Here is a 19539-nt window from a genome sequence, read left to right as displayed (position 1 = left end):
TCGCCTTGCACGTGCTGGGATCCCATTTGGGTGCTGGTTCTAATCCCAGGGGCCCTACTTCCTATCTAGCTCCCTGCTTGTGGCCTGGGAAAGCAGTAAAGGACAGCCCAAAGCCTTGGGACCCTGCACCCCGTGGGAGACTAGGACTAGGCTTCTGGCTCCTGGCTTCGGATTGGCTCAGCTCCAGCCATTGCAGCCACTTGGGGAGTGAAGCATTGGACATAAGATCTTCCTCTCTGTCTCTCCTCCTCTCAGTATATCCACCTTTCCAATAAAAATAAATAAATCATTAAAAAATAATAAGGCTTTGCTTCACCTGTGTGTGTGTGTGTGTGTGTGTGTTAAAATCACAGAATTTTGAAGAAATTCATTTTTTACTCCATTCATTAAATGGAAATCTATTCATTGTCTATTTTGCACCAGACATTATACTACCCTCCTCCTAACCTGTAAAGGTAATTTAATATTTTCTTTGAGTGAAATAAACATAGTCATCTAAAACCTGAAATATCAGAGACCCCTCTGGTCTGGTCCAGCTAGAACATGGGAGGACAAATCATCACAGCCCCAAGTCAGCCTGCAGAACTCATGGGAAACCACAGGGAGGAGGTGCTAGTTGATCTAAGCGTAGCAAAGAATTTGTACTCGGCAAAGAATAATGCATAAACCATAGGAAGGGAATTACATTTCAAATAATTTCTCTTTACATCAGTGCTGCCCAAAGTTTGGTTCCCAGGCCTCCTCAGACATCAGGCTGTGTAAAGATGAATGCAAAAACAGAAAGTAAATTTTCAGAATCCTTTACAAAAATTTGACAAGAATGGCATGATCTGCTGGAGCTAATAAAAACACGGTCTGCCTGCTTATAATATTTCCCTTGTCTACTCATTTTTATCATGTTTGAAAAAGTACAGGCTAACAACACATTGAGAAATTTTAGAGAAATATAATGTTAGTACTAAGTGAATGCGTGACTATGACTTTTTGGAGCTTGCTTTGACCGCTTTCTGCACTGCCTTGAGGAAGCACCTTGTGCAGCCATGCAGAGAGCCTCACCACACGCAGCCTGACAGAGAGCCTCTCTCAGAGGACACAGCTTCAGTTGGGTCACACTCTGGCTCGTGTTATCAAAAGATGAGTCATTACAAGGAGACAGAATACGAGAGCAATTTTTTAAATGCTTAAAGTCATGAAGCTTTATCATCTTATTGTGAAGCATTTTCTTTTTTTTACCGTCATGTAAGGAATTCAAGCACATGCTGAAGTAAGAGTTTGATTCACATACAAACTAAAGACAGGGCTTCCCTCTCTAAAAATATATTCTAAAATGCCAAGTTCACACTCCATAAAATGTAACATACATTAAGACCAGTATCAAAGGTAAGCCAAATCAGAAGTCCAATCTTTCACCCAAATCATTAGATCCTGCACTTCTTGTTCTTTCTTGTGCCCGGCTAGTTCCAGCTCTGTCGGTGGATTATTTCCTGTCAATCTTAACAGGAGCTAGTCTCTCTAGATTTCAGTGAGTCAGAACAATATAATTCATACAAATCCCAGAAGGTTTGATAGAAATGTTACAGAACAGGTAGCTATAATAAACACAGGTAATCTCAGAAGTGTGAAACCACACAAATACTTACCACTCCCTCTGTGTGTGTGTGTGTGTGTAGTCCCACACATTTTACTAGTTCTTTTTCTCTAATTGCTCAGAATATTTTTCATTGCACAGAACTCTATTCATGCAAAAATGTCTTCAATTTTTCTCACTGCTCTTTGGGAGAACTTAGAATATACAGACAAACACACAGAAAAAGCATGTAGTCTATAGTGAAATGAACAACAACAAAAACACGTCCCATGAACACAAAGCAGGCTTAACTTCTTTGCTGCGAGTCCACGGCAGAGGAAACACAGTTGACAGCAGTGTTTCTTGAACTCCTTCTGGCCCAGAGAAGGGGAAGAGGAGGGCTGTCCTGTAACTGTAGACGGTGAGCACCATGCCTGGCTTTGACTCACGAGATGCCAGTGGCTTACACTGATTTCAAGTCCTGACAACCTAGAACGTCTCCAGACGCTGGCTCCTGTCAGGAACCACTAGCTGACGATACAGAACAACAGTGCTAACTTGTTTTCCGAACACATGCTATCAAAATAAAAAACAGCAAAAACAGTTGAGTATATGCTTTTATACATACATTTATAAACAAATTATATGACATATTATACTAACATTATATATAGAATGTGGAAATGTAGATTTAAATGAAATGAGAAAAACACAGCAACTAGATGTGCTTTTGCTTTTCTCCTGAAGCTTGGATAACTGCCTTGACCTCAAGGATGTGCACACAGCACTTTAGACATAACTGGTACAGATTATATTCACAGAGAGGAGATTCGATTCTTTTTATCTCAGTGGCTTCCTTGGACACGTTGAGGCCACTGAATTGTTTATGCTATATTTATGTCATTATAAACTGGATATACAGAGAATGAAATTGAAACAATACAACATATACAGAAGTCAATTAAAACACCTATGGGCCTCATGTGGACTAGATCAAGGAAAAGTCAGGTTGGGCTGATTGTTCCTGCTGGTGCAAACTACAATTAGAGTGGGTGAGGATTGGTTGGGCTTTGCTGCAGCATCAGCTGGCAGAAGCTGGCACTGGGGGCTAATCTGTCAAGTCAAACCACAGAACCACCTGGAGAGTGCATAATCTGGGAGTGGGAATGGCCCGGGAGGGAAATAGTGGGTTACTCCTTCTTGGATTACCACTCCCACGGGAGGGCGCAAAAACTAGGACAGGGGCAGGAGTGGCTAAACAGAGACACACCCAACAACATCCATGAGGGCTGGATAGTTGAGCTGGTTAGATGAAACTAAGCTTTAATACCCACTGACATGTATGAGAGCAGAAGGGGATGTGGGACAGACTGGACTAGTCTGCCGCACATACTGGCAAACCAGGGTAGGGGGCGGGCCTGGTGGGGGTTACTGTGGATCACTCTGACTAGGCTGCAGCTCCCAACGGTTTCTGTGAGGGCTGAGTGTGTGCTGGGCAGAACCAGGCTGGACTGCAACACTCATTAATTCCAGTGGAAGACAGGGCTGGAAACAGAACCAACCCAGCAATTGTAACCACCAGTTGATTGGGGTAATGGACTGTGCCGGGCCCTGTACTTGCTAGTACATACAAGGATCTGGTCTGGCAATACCTCAAAGTTTCTTTGGGGATCCCCCCAGTCGAACTGCTGGATTCAGAACCCTAACCATGAAGAGACAAAGGACAGAACAAGTCAATCAACCACCTCAGCCATATGTTGGCAGTAAAAAAAACTGGGCAAATGGAGACTCTAACATGGACTATGTCAATCAGTGCTTAGAGAGGCGAGATTGGCAGCGGTTCGTAACTGTTGGAACTATCAAAATCACTTGAGCAGGACCCTCGGAGCATGCACCACATTGGGGACCTGGGACGGGTGGGAGACTGGGTGGGGCTAGTCCCTTAAAATCCCCCTTTACCTCAGATACATGAAGGAAACAATATGGAAATTATAGTCTTACCCACTTTCCTGTAGCCCTGGAACCTTTTTACCCTAATTAACTATGTAAAGATTGTCAAAAATATAATAAAAAATGGAAAAAGGAAGTCAATTCAAAATGAGTTAAATATTTCAATGTTAGAACCAAAACTATGAAACTCCAAAGAAAACACAGGAAAAATAATTTAAGACACTGAAATGGGCAAAGATTTTTTTTATTAGATCCCGAAAGTACAGGAAATAGAACAAAAACAGACAATTGGAATTATAGCAAATTAAAATCTTCTGTACTGTGAAGAAATAATCTGCAGAATGGGAGCACATATTCACAAAGTATATACTGATGATGGGCTAAAATCAGAACAGAAAAGCAACTCAAACAATTCAATAGAAAAAGAAGAAACTTCAAAATCTGATCTAATCAACAATCCTAAATAGACATTTCAAAAGGAAAAATATAGAAATGGACAATAGGCATATGAAAAAAATTCTCAACACTACTATTTATGAGGAAAATGCAAATCAGAAATGAGATGCCTTCTCACTTCAGTCAGAAAGGTTATTATTAAAAAGATAAAAGATAACATGTGCTGGCAAAGATGTTGGGGAAACAGTGCCCTGACACACTGCTGGCATAAGGTAAATTAACATAACCATTATGGAAAAGAGAACAAAGTCCCCCAAGGAATTAAAACTGGAACTACCTTGTAAGCCAGCAACCCCACTGGGCACCTATCAAAAGGAAACGAAGCTAATTTGTTGAAGAGACATCTGGACTCCCAGGTTTACTGCACCATGATTCACTACAACTAAGAAACAGAAGCCATCCAAGGGCCTTATCTAACTGAGAAGCAGGTGTCACTCACGCAGTGGAATAACACTCCACGCAAAAGGAAACTCTTCCCTTTGCAACACTATGGATGTCCCTGGAGGACACTACGTTCCCACTGACAGAGAAATCCTGCATGCCCTTGTTCATACATGAATGTGAAAGAGTTGGTTTCATGGAAGTGAAGAGAACAGTAACTAGAGATTGGGAACAGGAAGGCGGAGAAGTACTGAGTTACAGCCAGGACTGCCTTGGATGATGATAATGTACCATACATTTCAAGTAGCTAGAAGATTTTTCCATCCTTTTAACACAAAGAAACTAAATATCTGAGGAGACAAATATGTTTAAGATGATTTGACATACAATGTATGACATATATATAAACATCACAGAATATTCCCAAAAATAAAGGCAATTTTATATGTCAATTAAAAAATGACAGATTAAAACTTTGATATAATAATTATAACACACGATGTATCAGAAACATTATTTTAAAATGCTATAGCTTCCTGGAAAAATTTATCAAATTACTGGTGCTATTAAGAAGTATGATCTTCAGACCAACAAACCAGGGTCAATTCTCTAGTTGGTTTTTGTCTTTCTTTTCCTACATGATACCTGTATTCAAAAAACGAAAACTGTCGGTCACTCTACAGTCTCCATAAATTCTTAGAACGCTATTTTCAAATTGACCCCACTGCTAGAACAAGATTTGTTTGTTCTAGCCTCATATGGCAATCAATTTTTATTAAAAATATTTGTGGTACATATCCCAGGGAACATTAAAACTCTAATTATGACTGTTGTGGAAAGTCTCTTACTTATGCCACAGTGATGGAGCCAGTTAATGGTGGTTTGGGAGAATACTGTGAATCACTCGCATATAGTATCTCCCAGTAGATAATGCGGTTATTATCTGCAATCACCGCAGATCTGAAAGGCACATTTGAAGGGCACCACAAGAGTGACTCCAAAGATCTGACTTTAACTGGAGTGCTTCAGCTACCCAATGGGTCTCTGTTATAACTGCTATCACGGCCTACGGCTCAAGAGTAAGCCAATCAAGGGGTCCCACCTGAGAAAAGGTCCTCAGCTTCTCCAGATGTGTCACACTAGGCAGAGGCAAGTTAGTGACTCCTGGGACCTACCACGTTAGAACAACAAATCAGTTTACATGTCAGTGAAGCCCGGAAAAGCATAACCTGCCTTCTAATGCCAAAATGAAACATAGAATTGGAATGTAAATAGAAGTATTTTATTACTTCTACTTTTTATTTGAACATGTTCTTCAAAACATTTGTGAATTAATCTTAATTTAGTAGTATATTTGATGGCCTAATTAATACTATGTTGAAACTGGAACCATAGTCATTCATTTCTTGCTATAAGGAAGTAACTAATATTGGACTTACGCTACCACTACATACAACTAAAAATTGGAGGGAAAAATCTATAAAACCATCATTTTCAGATTTTAGTCAACAAAGAGCTCAGGACTGGTACTCCAAAGAAAATGAAAACGAATTGATAAACCATATGATAATCCCAGGTCTTACACTAGAGGTATTTTCTGAAAATTCGCCCAGGAAGAAGGAATATATGCAGAACACTGAATTAGAGGAGACAAATAGCAGTTGAAGCAGACTGGGGCTTTCAGCACGTTCAAGGTAGAATATAACAAAAAGGGGGGAAACGAGTAAGAAAAAAAGATTCAGAAATTATGGTTAATCCGCTAGAATTAGCTGAAGACTGAATGGTTTGTGAGCAGGATTAAACTTAATTGCCTATAGGCAAGGAAAACACCTGAGGAGCTAAATCACAAAATTTCCCACCTGCTGGAGCTGAAAACATCTGGAATCTGTGGAATCCCTCGAATCTGAGATAAATAAACCTCCCACACTACCATGGGATTCCGTACACATCCTCAACGTGGCGATGGCAGGATTATTTATCACTAGACAAATGGCTACTTTCAACTCATTCTAAGTCAAGCCACAAAACTAATAAGCTGATAATCAAGAAACTTAAAACTCTAGCATAATTAAAGAAAATCCAATCTTAAAAAAAGTAGTAAATCATCAACATTTTAACATTAATAATGATCATTACACATTCAAAAATTACTCCATCAAGGATGGGGTACCATTGTCCCTGCACCCCACTATAAGAGTTCCTGGGTTCAAATCTAACCTCTGCTTCTGATCCAGCTACCTGCTAAAGTCATCACGAGAGGCAAAATCGGAACAGGGACTTGAGTCCCAGCTGGGCCCCCTGACCTCTGTCTGGCGTACACTTGGCTGGGCCTCCTGACCTCTCTCTCGTGCACACTCGGCTGGGCCTCCTGACCTCTGTCTGGTGCACACTCGGCTGGGCCTCCTGACCTCTGTCTGGTGCACACTCGGCTGGGCCTCCTGACCTCTGCCTGGTGCACACTCGGCTGGGCCCCCTGACCTCTGTCTGGTGCACACTCGGCTGGGCCCCCTGACCTCTGGTGCACACTCGGCTGGGCCTCCTGACCTCTGTCTGGCGTACACTTGGCTGGGCCTCCTGACCTCTGCCTGGTGCACACTCGGCTGGGCCTCCTGACCTCTGTCTAGTGTACACTCAGCTGGGCCTCCTGACCTCTGTCTGGTGCACACTCAGCTGGGCCCCCTGACCTCTGGTGCACACTCGGCTGGGCCTCCTGACCTCTGTCTGGTGCACACTCAGCTGGGCCCCCTGACCTCTGGTGCACACTCGGCTGGGCCTCCTGACCTCTGCCTGGTGCACACTCGGCTGGGCCTCCTGACCTCTGCCTGGTGCACACTCGGCTGAGCCTCCTGACCTCTGCCTGGTGCACACTCGGCTGGGCCTTCTGACCTCTGTCTAGTGTACACTCAGCTGGGCCTCCTGATTTATGTCTAGTGTAGCTGTGGCTGTTGCAAGCATTCAAAGAGTAAACAAGTGTATGAGAAAGATCTCCTTCCACATTCCACACTTCATATAAGTATAAATGAATGAATAAGGAGAAAAAGGAGGAGGAGAAGATGAAGGTAAACCACAACCAGAAGGAAAATCAGTGAGCAAGTATAGAACCAAAAACATGATGGAAGTAACCAACTATGAAACTTACAAAAGATGTAACTGCAACAATATCTGACATAAAAAATTTTCCTGATGGACAGGACAACATATACATGCCATGAAAGAAAAGATTCATGAACATAAAAATACAGTCACCAAAAAAGGGTGGGGGAGCTGAAAACAATGGCTCACAATCTGTTGGAGTTCATTCATCTGTCCATTTCTGAAGGAAATAAAGAGAGAAAGGGGTACATAAATAGTAAAAGAAATAAAGTTGAGATATGAATCAAATTGAAAGTTGAACTAAAAATCCATGAAACTCAACAAATTTTCAGCAATATAAAATCAAGAAACCTCAGGAAAGACACAACAATTAAATTGCCAAAAACTATTGACAGAAGCTGGAAGAGGGTAGAAATTAGATACAGGGTAGAATGGCTACTGATGACTCAACAGAAAGAATCACGATTCAAGATGATGGAATAGGGACTGGCATTTTGGCAAAACAGGTTAAGCCACTGCTCCCAACACAGGCATTCCATATCGGAATGCTGTTCAGAGTCCTGCCTGTTCTGCTAACAATCCAGTTCCCAGCTAATGAGTCTGGGAAAGCAGAGATTACCCAAGTACCTGGATCCCTGTCACTATGTGAGAGATGATGATGGAATCCCAGGTTCAACGCAGCCCCAGCCCCTGTGGCCACCTGGAGAGTGGATCACCTGGATAGAAAGATATTTCTCTCTCTCCTCTCTCTTCTCTCCTCTCTCTACTTTCTCTCATCTATCTCTTCCCTCTCTCTGCCACTCTGCTTTCCAAATCATAAGTATAATTCTAAAAACAAATAATAGAATAATACTTTCAATGTATAGAAGATACGAATTTCTATTTAGTAAGCAACATCCTTCAAAAATGAAGACAAAAAGACATTTTTGTTAATTTATTGACAGCAGATTTTGCTTATGTATAAAACAAGCAGAAGAAAAAAAGACCGTAATTGAGAGCAAAAATCAACAGACTTGAATACAGGAAAAACAATAAAGAAAAATCATTAAGTTCTGATGTTGGTCTTTTAAACAGATTAATGATATCAATAAATCACTACCCAGGAAGACCAAAATTGAAATAGAGAAAATAGTGCATCATGATCAGAAAAAATGAGACTGATCAGCACAAGTGACCCCACAGAAATGATAAGAATAAATAAATGTTGCAAATCATACTTTGGCCACAAATTTGATCATCTCAAAGTTCCCTAAAAGATATAAAAGCACAAAAAATAGATAATCCTATAAATCTGAGCATATTTTTAAGGTTAAAAAAAATAAGTAGTAAGCCTCAAAAAGGTTGGTTTGGCTATCATTCAAATTTCCAAAAATAACGAACGCTGGCAAGGATGTAGGGAAAATGGTACCTCAATACTCTATTGCTGGGAATACAAACTAGTACAAACATAATGAAAGACAGTAAGTAGATTCCTCAGAAATCTGAAAATAGATCTACCACTTGACCCAGCCATTCCACTGCTGGAAATTTACTCAAAGGAAATGAAATCAGCATATGAAAGAGTCATCTGTACTCCTATGATTAGAGCGGCTCGACTCACAATAGCTAAGATACGGAATCAACACAGATGTTCACCAATTGATGACCAGATATATACTATAAAATACCACTCAGGGATTAAAAAAAAAAGAACACAATCTTGGGGTCAGCACCCCTGCACAGTAAGCTAAACATTCACTTGTGGCACCCATATCCCATATGGGCAACAGCTCCCCGCTTATGGCCTGGGAAAGCAACAGAGCATAGCTTCAGCCCTTGGACCCCTGCACCCCTGTGAAGCTCCTGGCAGGGGACTGGCTCAGCTCCAACCACCGGAGCTATTTGGGAACAGAACCAACAGCTGGAAGATCTATTTCTCCTCTTTGTAACTCTACCTTTCAAATAGATAAAATAAAATAAATAAAATAAAATGAAGCATTTTTAAAAAAGGATGAAATACTGTCTTTTGCAACTAAATGGATGCAAAGTGTACACTATTATGCTCAGTATGATAAACTGGTCTTAAAAGACAAACAGCATATGTTTTCCCCAATCTGTGGTAACTAATATATAGAGTATAAAAAAAGTAATGTAGATAAGCAAAATTAACATTTTGAAATCTGTTTATTGTTTACAGCCCTTGTCTATACTCCTGGGGAACACGGTTTTTCTACTTACTGCTTCTTGAAATCTTAATTTACTGGAGGATTAAGCTTGCAATTATAAGTGAACTGAAAATACAGAAAGGCAACATTTAGGCATAGTAGTCTAGCAGCTGAAGTCCTCGTCTTACACACTCCAGGATCTCATGTGGGTGCCGGTTCTAATCCCGGGAGCCCCACTTCCCATCCAGCTCCCTGCCTGTGGCCTGGGACAGCAGCTGAGGACGGCCCAAAGCTTTGAGTCCCTGCATTCGTGCAAGAGACTAGCAAGAAGCTCCTGGCTCCTGGCTTCAGATCAGCTGAGTTACAGTCATTGTAGCCACTTGGGGAATGCATCAGCAGAAACAAGATCTTCCTCTCTGTTTCTCCTCCTCTCTGTAGATACGACTTTCTGATAAAAATAAATAAATCTTAAATTAAAAAAGAAATGCACATTTAAAAGAGAAAAAAAATACGACATGCAGGAGAGAGGATACAAGCATGAGTAGGGAGGAGAGTACAGCATGCTCTTCAATATGTTTTTAAGAAATACATGAAATCTGTCCATGTACAAAAAGTTATACTGCAGCCTCTAAATCTGTACAATTACTGTGAATAAAAAAATCTGTAAGTTAAAAAATAATTCAGTCCAAGATGCTCTCTCTAATCATTTCCTTCATGTCAACAGCTAACTAGATTAAAGATGGCCCCTCTAGAATCAAAATTTAAAAAAAAAAAACCAAATTTTTTTTAGAAAGCTTGGTATTGGTAAAGAACCAAAGGAACACAACAGGCAGCCTAGAAATGAATCCACATATATATAACTTAATATTTTTTAATGAAGACAAAAAAGTAATTCAAATGACATTTTTTCAAGAAATTACGTTGGAACATTGGATGTCTATATGTAAAGTGGTGAACCTAGAAAATGCAAGATCATTCACAGAAAAAACTAAAATTGGAAAACAGATCCAAATTTAAATTGTAAAACTATAAAACTTCTAGAAGAAAACATTTTAAAAATTTATGGGATATGAGGTTTGGTGGCAAGTTTTTAGATATGATATTAAAAGCACAATCCATAAAAGCATAATTGGAAAACAAGACTTGACTAAGATTAAAATCTTCTTTGCAAAATATGCTGGCAAGATGAAAAGCCAACGTGTAAATTGCGAGAAATGATACGCAAAGCACATATCTGGTAAAGAACTCAAAGTACAGAAAGAACGTCTAACGCTCAACAATGAGAAGGAGGTAACTTAGCTTAATCACAATCTGAATACACACGTCTCACCAAACACAAAGATGCAGCCAGCAAACACACGCATGAAAACACAAACAACGCTCCCTGTCATCAGGGAGACGTAAATTCAAACAATGTCTGTAATTTTTAATACCGTATGCCTATTGGAATGGCTAAAATATAAAAAGCAAACAATACAAATTGCTAGTGAGAATACAAACAAACAATAGAAACTCATTTTTAAAGATTTATTTCTTATTTTTTTACTGGGAAGGCAGATTTACAGAAAGGAGAAAAAGATCTTCTGTCCATTGGTTCACTCCACAGTGGCTGCAACAGCCAAAGCTGAGCCAATTTAAAGCCAAAAGCCAGAAAGTTCCCCTGGGACTCCCACGCGGGTGCCGAGTCCCAAGGCTTTGGGACAAACTTTACTCCTTTTCCAAGCCACAAGCAGGGAGCTGGATGCAAAGTGGAACACCAGGACACGCCCATACAGTATCCCAGTGCTTTAAGGGGGGAAGATTAGCCAACTGAGCCATTGCACTGGGGCCCTGGAGGATCTCTTATCCATTACTGGTAAGAACAGAACTTACAAACTTACAAACATTGTTTGGGAGTCTACAATGTTAGACACAGTGCAAGAATCATATTCCTAGGGATTCCCAACTCTGAAAACTTAGGCAGACACAACAACCTGCACAAGTAGGTGTACAGCAGTTTTATTCACAAGCAGCCAACTCTCAAAGGAACCAAAATGTCCTTCAACAGGTAAACAGCATTCGGTGGGAAAAATGAAAAAAGAATGAGCTGTCAAACCCCAGAAAGACACAGGCAGATCTTAAATGTGCATTAATAAATGACAGGCCTAACACTAAGTTAAATATGCTGGTTCAAGAAGATTCACTTTATTATTTCCATTATAAGATATTCTAGAAAAGGCAAAACTAGGGAGATAGTAAAAAACAAAAATGCCAGAAGGATATAAAACAGATCAAGTAAAGGCAACTATAGGGACAATATTTTATATAATACTGTAATGATGGATTCTGAAAGTTCACATATGTCACAATTAACACAACTTTGCAATACAGAAAGGGAACCTGAAAACATACAGATTTAAAATAACTCATTTTAGAAGTTGGTGGGACACAGGACAGAAACAGGACTCACTAAATTAACCCCTTCCTTACATGATAAGTACCCATCTCTTAACCTAACTGTTGGGCCCTAAGCATCAAAGAGCCCCTACTGTTCTGCCAGGAACTTGCAAGAACCCCATGCCCACTCAGAATAACCCAACGCCACGGACACACTGCACTCCTGAGCTGGAAACAGTGAGCAACGTCACTACTGGGAGCACGCTGAATGCAAAACCAAAGCACGTGCACAGAACACGGAGTGCCAGTCACGTGTACATAACGTGCGCCAAGCAGAATGAGCCAGAACCCTGAGCCAGTGCAGATCAGAGTGCCAAATGCCAAGGGAGAAGCACCTGCTGAGCTCCACCCGCAGCCTGTCCTGCCACCTGTCTTCCTTATAACAGAGAATAAGGCCCAATTCACCCTGTCTGGGATGCTAGCCCCCATAAGCCCCTTGTCAATGACTTTTTGCAGGCGGCCAAAAAATGTGGAGTTGTCCCAGGGAACACCAGGACTAAGTGCAGAATGTGAAATCATAATCTATCTCTAACAGGACACATGTACATACACACACATACATGCATGAGGGTGTGAGCAGAGACATCTACAGAATAAAAATTTACTACGTACTCCACCGTTAAGAGAGGCAAAACTGGCTCTGAAAGTGTCTTAACACAGACTCATTGCAGTAACTACAATGATGGAAAGAGTGAAGAAATCAACTTTACAGTGGAGATACATGGACAAACATTCCCACAACCAGAAGAACAGGGGCAACATCAACACTGTTGATACGTGAGGTAAATAAAAACAAATGGAAAAACTCCAGTCTGTGTATCAGAAAAACAACAGCAAATCCCAATTGAGACTCATGTTATCAAACATCTAATAGTACTCTGTAAACAACTGTCTCGATCAAAGACTCTGCACAAGTTTGAAGAACTGTCACAGCTAATAGGAGTCTAAGGTGGGGTGGTAGGTATCCTGGATGTCATCCTGAAACAGATAAGTAAGTGGGAAACGTAATAAAACCTGAATAAAGAACAAACTGCCTTAGTAGTAATTATCAATACTGGCTCATTACTTGCGATGAACATACCATATTGACTCAGATGTTGACAATAAGGAAACAGGGGGCTGGGCATAGGGCATAAAGCCACTGCCTGTCACACCAGAATCCCATAGGAGTACTGGCTGCTTCACTTCCAATGCAGCTTCCTGCTAATGTGCCTGGGAAGCAGTGGGGTAGACTCCAAGCATGTGGGCCTCTATGCCCAGGTAGGAGAGCTGGAAGAGGCTCTTGGCTACTGGCTTCAGCCTGGCTCAGCCACAGCCACTGCAGTCATTTCAGGAGTCCATCAACAGACGGAAGATCTTTCACGCTCGCTCTGTCTCTCTCTCTCTCTCTCTCTCACACACACACACACACAGGACCTTTCTTTCAAATAAATAAAAATAAATTTAAAAAAAAAACAGGGAAATTGAGTATCCTGGTAATTTTCCCATATATTTTTTCTTATCACTGAAGGCGATTTTTTACAAAGTAATAAAAATATCAGTAACAGAAAAAGCTGGTTCCTTGAAAACATCAATAAAATTGAAAAATCTCTAGTCAGATTAATTAAAGAAAAAAATGAGATAAAAACTATCACAAATGTACAGATTCCACAGTTAAAAGGATAAAGGACTTTTACGAGCAGTTTAGGTCATTAAGTCCTACAACTCAGAAGCAATTTTACCCATTTTTTCTTTTTTTTTTTTTTCTTTTTGCCTGATATCAAATTAGACAGCAGGATTAAATTTCAGTAGCTTCTTTTTTCCAGCATCAATTGATGTCTTCGGTTGAGAGCTCTGGTTATTAGGAAAGAACAAATTATATTTCTTTTTTTATAAAGTCTTTTCCAGATTTTTATCATTTTTGATCATAAATATCTTAAAGACTCCTGGCTGAGCAGCAAATTAACAACTGTGGCGAGTGCAGCGTGCGTCTCCTGCTCGCCAGTATCATTTTTTGATAGCAGAAAATTTGATAAGGATGGAAAAGAATTGTTTCTAGTATTAAAATATATTGTCTTTCCTGCATCTTCTTCCTGACCTCTTCCCTTTTCAAGGCCTGACAGAGGAAGCCAGACACGACTCACGAAAGACATTTCAGAAAAATATGTGACTGCAGTGTGATCACTTCTCAATATACAAAGGAAAGCTTTTTCAGAATGGTCCTTCATCTATCTCAAAGCCACATGATTTTGCTGAACAGAACATTTAAATTAATACTTCAGAATTGAATTCTGAAAATTTCAGGGAATGATTAATTTTGTAAACACTGAGTGTATGAAAGCAAATTTGATTTTCCTTTCTGCCCTCAGAAAATTGTGGTCATTTTCTGTGTCAAATGAGCAAGAGATTGCTATTTATTGTCTACATGAGTTACTTTGCTAAACTGCTTTTGTGTGCTGTGACGTGGTCACCATTTGAAGCTGTGTGAACAGGAGTGGTAAGAACAGTTCACCAGTTGCGGGAAGCTCATCTCAACACGTTTCCCCTTCAGACGAGATGGCCGATATTAACATTTCCACATGCTGTGCTTCTTCTTGATGTGACAACTGCACAGTAGATTGCTCCTTATTTTGATTAAGCTTGAGTTATTACTTTAATAAGACATATGTTTTTCTTCTCCATCTGAATTCACTGCTCTGTTTTCAAGCTCGCAGTTCCTATCTTCTTCCTTCCCTCACTTTTCTCACACTTTATCTTCCTTCCAGTTCAAGACAAGCCCTGTGTTATTACCCAGTAAAGAGAAGAAGTACAATGGGCTTCTGCAGCCACAGATTTAACCACCCATGGATTTAAAACATTCAGGGAAAGCTCTATATCAGCATGTATAGATTTTTTACAACTACATACATATATAGCTATATACATGCATTTACATGGTTCTTGGGATGACTTCTGGTGCATGGATGGATTCGCACAGGTCCTATGCCATGGCCATCCGGATACTGATAACGCCATTTATTGGTCACACAAATCATCAGCTTCAAAATCAGCCTGTTCTTGATTCACCAAATTTTGAGTTTTGCCTGCAACTGCCTGGACAGGGCCAGACAACAATGTCAAGGCCTATACAGGTCCTGTAGGTCTGATGTCCCTACCACTGCCCCGTGCAAACTGAAATATCATCCTACATAAAGGACTGCAGCATCCATGGGCTCTGACCCCCACAGCGATTCTGGAGCCAACCCCCAGGGGCTCTGGGTGATGACTGGTGTCCAAAGAACACTCTCTGGAGTTAGGCTGGGCTAAACGGGAAGCTTTACCACGGTAATGTTACTTCACAGGGCTCAGCTCTCTTCTGCCCGAGTCCCCTTGACAGATCTGTCCATTGGCAGGAGAAAGGGAACCAGCTAAACAGGAAGAGCAAAAAAAAAAGTTCATGGGCCCGGCGCGGTGGCGCAAGTGGTTAAGTCCTCGCCTTGCACGCCCGGGATCCCATATGGGCGCCGGTTCTAATCCCAGCAGCCCCGCTTCCCTTCCAGCTCCCTGCCTGTGGCCCGGGAAAGCAGTTGAGGACGGCCCAAAGCTTTGGGACCCTGCACCCGCGTGGGAGACCCAGAAGAGGCTCCTGGCTTCGGATCGGCATAGTATCGGCCGTTGCGGCTCACTTGGGGAGTGAATCATCGGACGGAAGATCTTCCTCTCTGTCTCTCCTCTCTGTATATCCGCCTTTCCAATAAAAAATAATAAAAATAAATCTTAAAAAAAAAAAGTTCATTTTAGTTGAAAGTTATGCTGAAGAACGCAGCAGTCCTAGTTTTTTTGTTTGTTGTAAAGGATTTATTGTGCTTGAAAGAATTATGGAGAGAGGGAAAGAGAAAGAAACAGAAAGACCTTGCATTTGCTCGTTTACTCCCGATGGTTGTGGACTCTGGGCCAGGCTGAAGCCAGGAGCCAAGAGCTTCCCCCAGTTTTCCACAAGGGTGGCAGGGGCCCAGTCACCTTTTACCTTCTGTTTTTCTCAGGCCAAACAGCAGGGAACTGAAATGGCAGTGAAGCAGCTGGGACCCAAACCTGTTATTGATATGAGATGCTGGTGTCGCAGGTGGTGGCCGGTGCTGGCCATTGTCACAAATGCAGAAGGAGCCAGCAACTCTAGCTTGATTGTCTTTTTTCATCATTGATTTCCTTGTCTGTTAGAGTTTTCCTGTTTGCCTTTTATGTAACCACACTGCTCCCTGTTAAACTTGTCATCCATTGGAGGCAATGCAGTGGCACAGGAGTCTACTCCTCAACTTGTGGTGTCTACAACTGACTGGGCACATGTTCTAGCCCTGGCAGCTTCACTTCCAATCCAGCTCCCTGCTTATGACTTGGAAAACCAGTGGAGAACAGTCCAAGACCTTGGGCCCCTGCACCAAAGTAGATCTGGAAAGAAGCTCCTGGCTTCTGGCTTCAGACAAGCTCAGCTCCAGCCACTGTGACCCTCTGGGGAGTGAAAGAAGCCCTCTTTGTCTCTCATTCCCTCTCTGTAAAATTATATCTATAATGTCATAGCATTATATATAATATATAAATAATATAAATAATATGTTAAAAAAAAGAGGTAGTGAGAGAGGCGGGGAGAGAAAAAACTGTCAGCCAGTACTGTGAACGTGCGTAAATGCAAGCTTCCTCGGTAGTAGCTCAGAGGCGTCAGCGAGCCACAGACACGCGAGGAACTGCTGCGACCGGGATGTCCCAGTGACTGGCCACTGAGGACAGGAGACCTCCCTGATCCGTGGTTCCAGTTTCGGTGGTAAAGCATAGTTTACAAATACTAAATAAAAGCTTCTAGCAATAAACAATGCACAATGTCTCAGTGGTGACATCCTGCCTAAGTTGTAATGAACTGTGGAATGGTCCTGCTCTCTCCCCTCCCCCGAGCACATCCACACTGACCACAGCCGCCAGGAGGCTCAGCAGTGCTGCAGTTCAGATACTCCTTATTTTACTTAATAATGAGCAGAAAGGGCAAGAAGAGTGAGTTATACAATGTTTTTTTTAAGTGATAAAGGTGAAAATTCTTGACATGAATTAATAAGGAAATTAAAAAAATCATTCACTGATGTTGCTAAGATTTACAAGAAGGAATCTTCTACCCATGCAGTTGAGAAAGGAAGAACAATCAGCACTACTTGCATCATCACTTCGCAAACTGCCAGAGTGGTCAGTGTGCGGTGAGCGCCCAGGGAGGACGGGAAAGGCACTGCACAGCAGGCTGGGGGCGCTTTAGGTTCGGGCATCCAGCGCAGGTCTGGGGGGACGAGAGGGAGCTAGCGGAAGTGTAAGTACATCAGCATGTCTGAGGTGGCCTACTGGACATGTCTTCTGGTGGCAAACCACAATCTTTGCTTCCACTGGAAAGGAGAAATGTAATTAAGCAGAACAAAGAAGTCTCAAATACTATGCTGACATACATCACTAGATTTTTCTCTCTCACCGGAAAAGTGAAAGCAGAATAAATATAATATTACTGTGATGCATAATGTGATGTTCTCCTAACTGAAGGGCGCAAGCAGAGATAAAGACTATGACCAATGATCTGTCTTGGACAATAATTCTTACTTCTGAACCCTCTGCCTTGAGGTTGTCATAAATGCTTTCATTTAAGGATTCAAAACTCTGAGCATTATTTTTTGCTTACCACTGTAATATCTCATATTAAATAGAATGGATTTATTTTATCCACAACAGCAAAAAAAATTACTAAAACAATGATTTGCATTACTTGACACGTAAGATTTAAGATACCTGTTAGCTAAAAACACTATATGTAAAAAGACAGTGTATTGTAAAGCTGGACAATATTACTGAATGTCCAGAAAGATAATGCATTACAATGAAAAGCTACCTCAACTACATCAAGTTGGACAAAAAGGCTTTGGACTTAAGGCACCGTTTAAACATCGTTATGTGTTTCCACCCAGAATAGAATCATCTCACTTTCCACACACAAATGCAATTGACAGTTCTGACAGAAGCTTTTTCATTAATAAGGAATTATTTGGTTTTATTTGAATGGCATATTTACAGAGAGAAGGAAAGAGGGAGAGGGAGAGAGAGAGAGAGAGAGAGAGAGAGAGAGAGAGATCTTCCACTTGGTGGGTCACTTCTCAAATGGCCACAATGGCCAGAGCTGAGCTGCTTTGAAGCCAGGAGCCAGGAAGTTTTGGATCTTGCACAAGGGTTCAGAGTCCCAAGGACTTGGGCCATCCTTCACTGATTTCCTAGCAATAAGCAGGGAACTGGTTCAGAAATAGGGCAACAAAGGCACAAACCTGCTTCCATATGGGTTGTTGGCATCACAGGTGAGAAATTAACCTTTCAAGCCATCATGCTGGTCCTGATACAAGTTCTTAAACATAAGTCAAATGTAAAATATATAACACAAATTCCCATCACTATTATCACTATTTAAAAATGCAAAATCTTGAAAATGATACACCACATAGACCCCTTAAAATGGAAGAAAAAAAATCACCCATAAATTACTTTCCAACAAAAATCAGGGTATAATACTGTAGCAAAATAAATAGCATTAATTACTGTTAGTGAATGACAAATACTACTGCATACATATATCTTGCTCTAAATACTAATATTTGAAACAAATGTCTAAATAAAAGGAGTCATAATTATTACACACCTATGTATCCGTGCATACACACAATATTCCTGGATAGACACAGTGACGACAGTCGCTAGCTTAGGGGAAAGCCACCTTGAAAGCTGGGCTTGGCAGGGAGCAGACTCCCCTTCCACCACATCCACACAACTGTTGGTGTTTCCCACGCTCACAGATGATTTTCTACCACAAAAAGTTGATAAAATTTTCATTTAATATGTTAATCATTTCCAAAACTTAACTAAACGAAAAAAATTCCATGTTAAAATCATGAAAGGAAAAGGACCTAAGAACCTTAAGACAATTTTGTTACTCAATTTATGGCCATCCAAATCTGACAGTGATTGTTACGAATTGCAAAAAAGGCGACTCGGAAGCTGAGAGCTGGCAAGCCTGGTTGTTTTCTAAAGCCACTTCAGGAAGAAGCTGAAGCGTGCTCACAGAGGAACTGGCTGCTCCTGCAATTGTCCTGGGCAGGAGATGCCGAAGCCGAAGTGCTGAGGCGTGACCTCACACAGACACACAGGAAGCTCAGCCACCTCTGAGTGTGTGCTCTGGCCCTCCTGCTGACCCCCAACGCAAGCAGACCAGGCAGGGAATGTGCGCAGGAAGCACAGTTAACTTCATCTAACCTAGAGAAGCCGTTTCCCCTTTGGTGCCCCCAACGCAGGTAAAGCCCCGGTTAACTCTTCTTACACGTGACCTGGCTTGGCAGCATACGTGAGGCCATCATTGAGATGGTGCTAGAAAGGAATACTTTCTGTCACAGAAAAACGGAGGAAAGCTTAATGTTATAACTTACTACTCATAGAGCAAATTCTGTTACCAACTGAATATTAATAATGGATGGCAGAAGGAAAAATGAACCG

The 19539-nt window shown here is 41.3% G+C and overlaps 1 protein-coding gene across 2 annotated transcripts in view; it reads right to left on the bottom strand.

Moving 5' to 3' along the window:
• Nucleotides 1-19539, bottom strand: part of RASAL2 (RAS protein activator like 2) — a 303879-nt gene that overhangs the window by 224195 nt on the left and 60145 nt on the right. The gene's annotated exons all lie outside the window — the stretch shown is intronic.

Source organism: Ochotona curzoniae, unplaced genomic scaffold (assembly GCF_017591425.1).
Source record: "Ochotona curzoniae isolate NIBS_2020 unplaced genomic scaffold, NIBS_Ocur_1.0 contig_4105, whole genome shotgun sequence".
Lineage (NCBI taxonomy): Eukaryota > Metazoa > Chordata > Mammalia > Lagomorpha > Ochotonidae > Ochotona > Ochotona curzoniae.
This window is presented reverse-complemented; position numbering and strand designations above follow the sequence as displayed.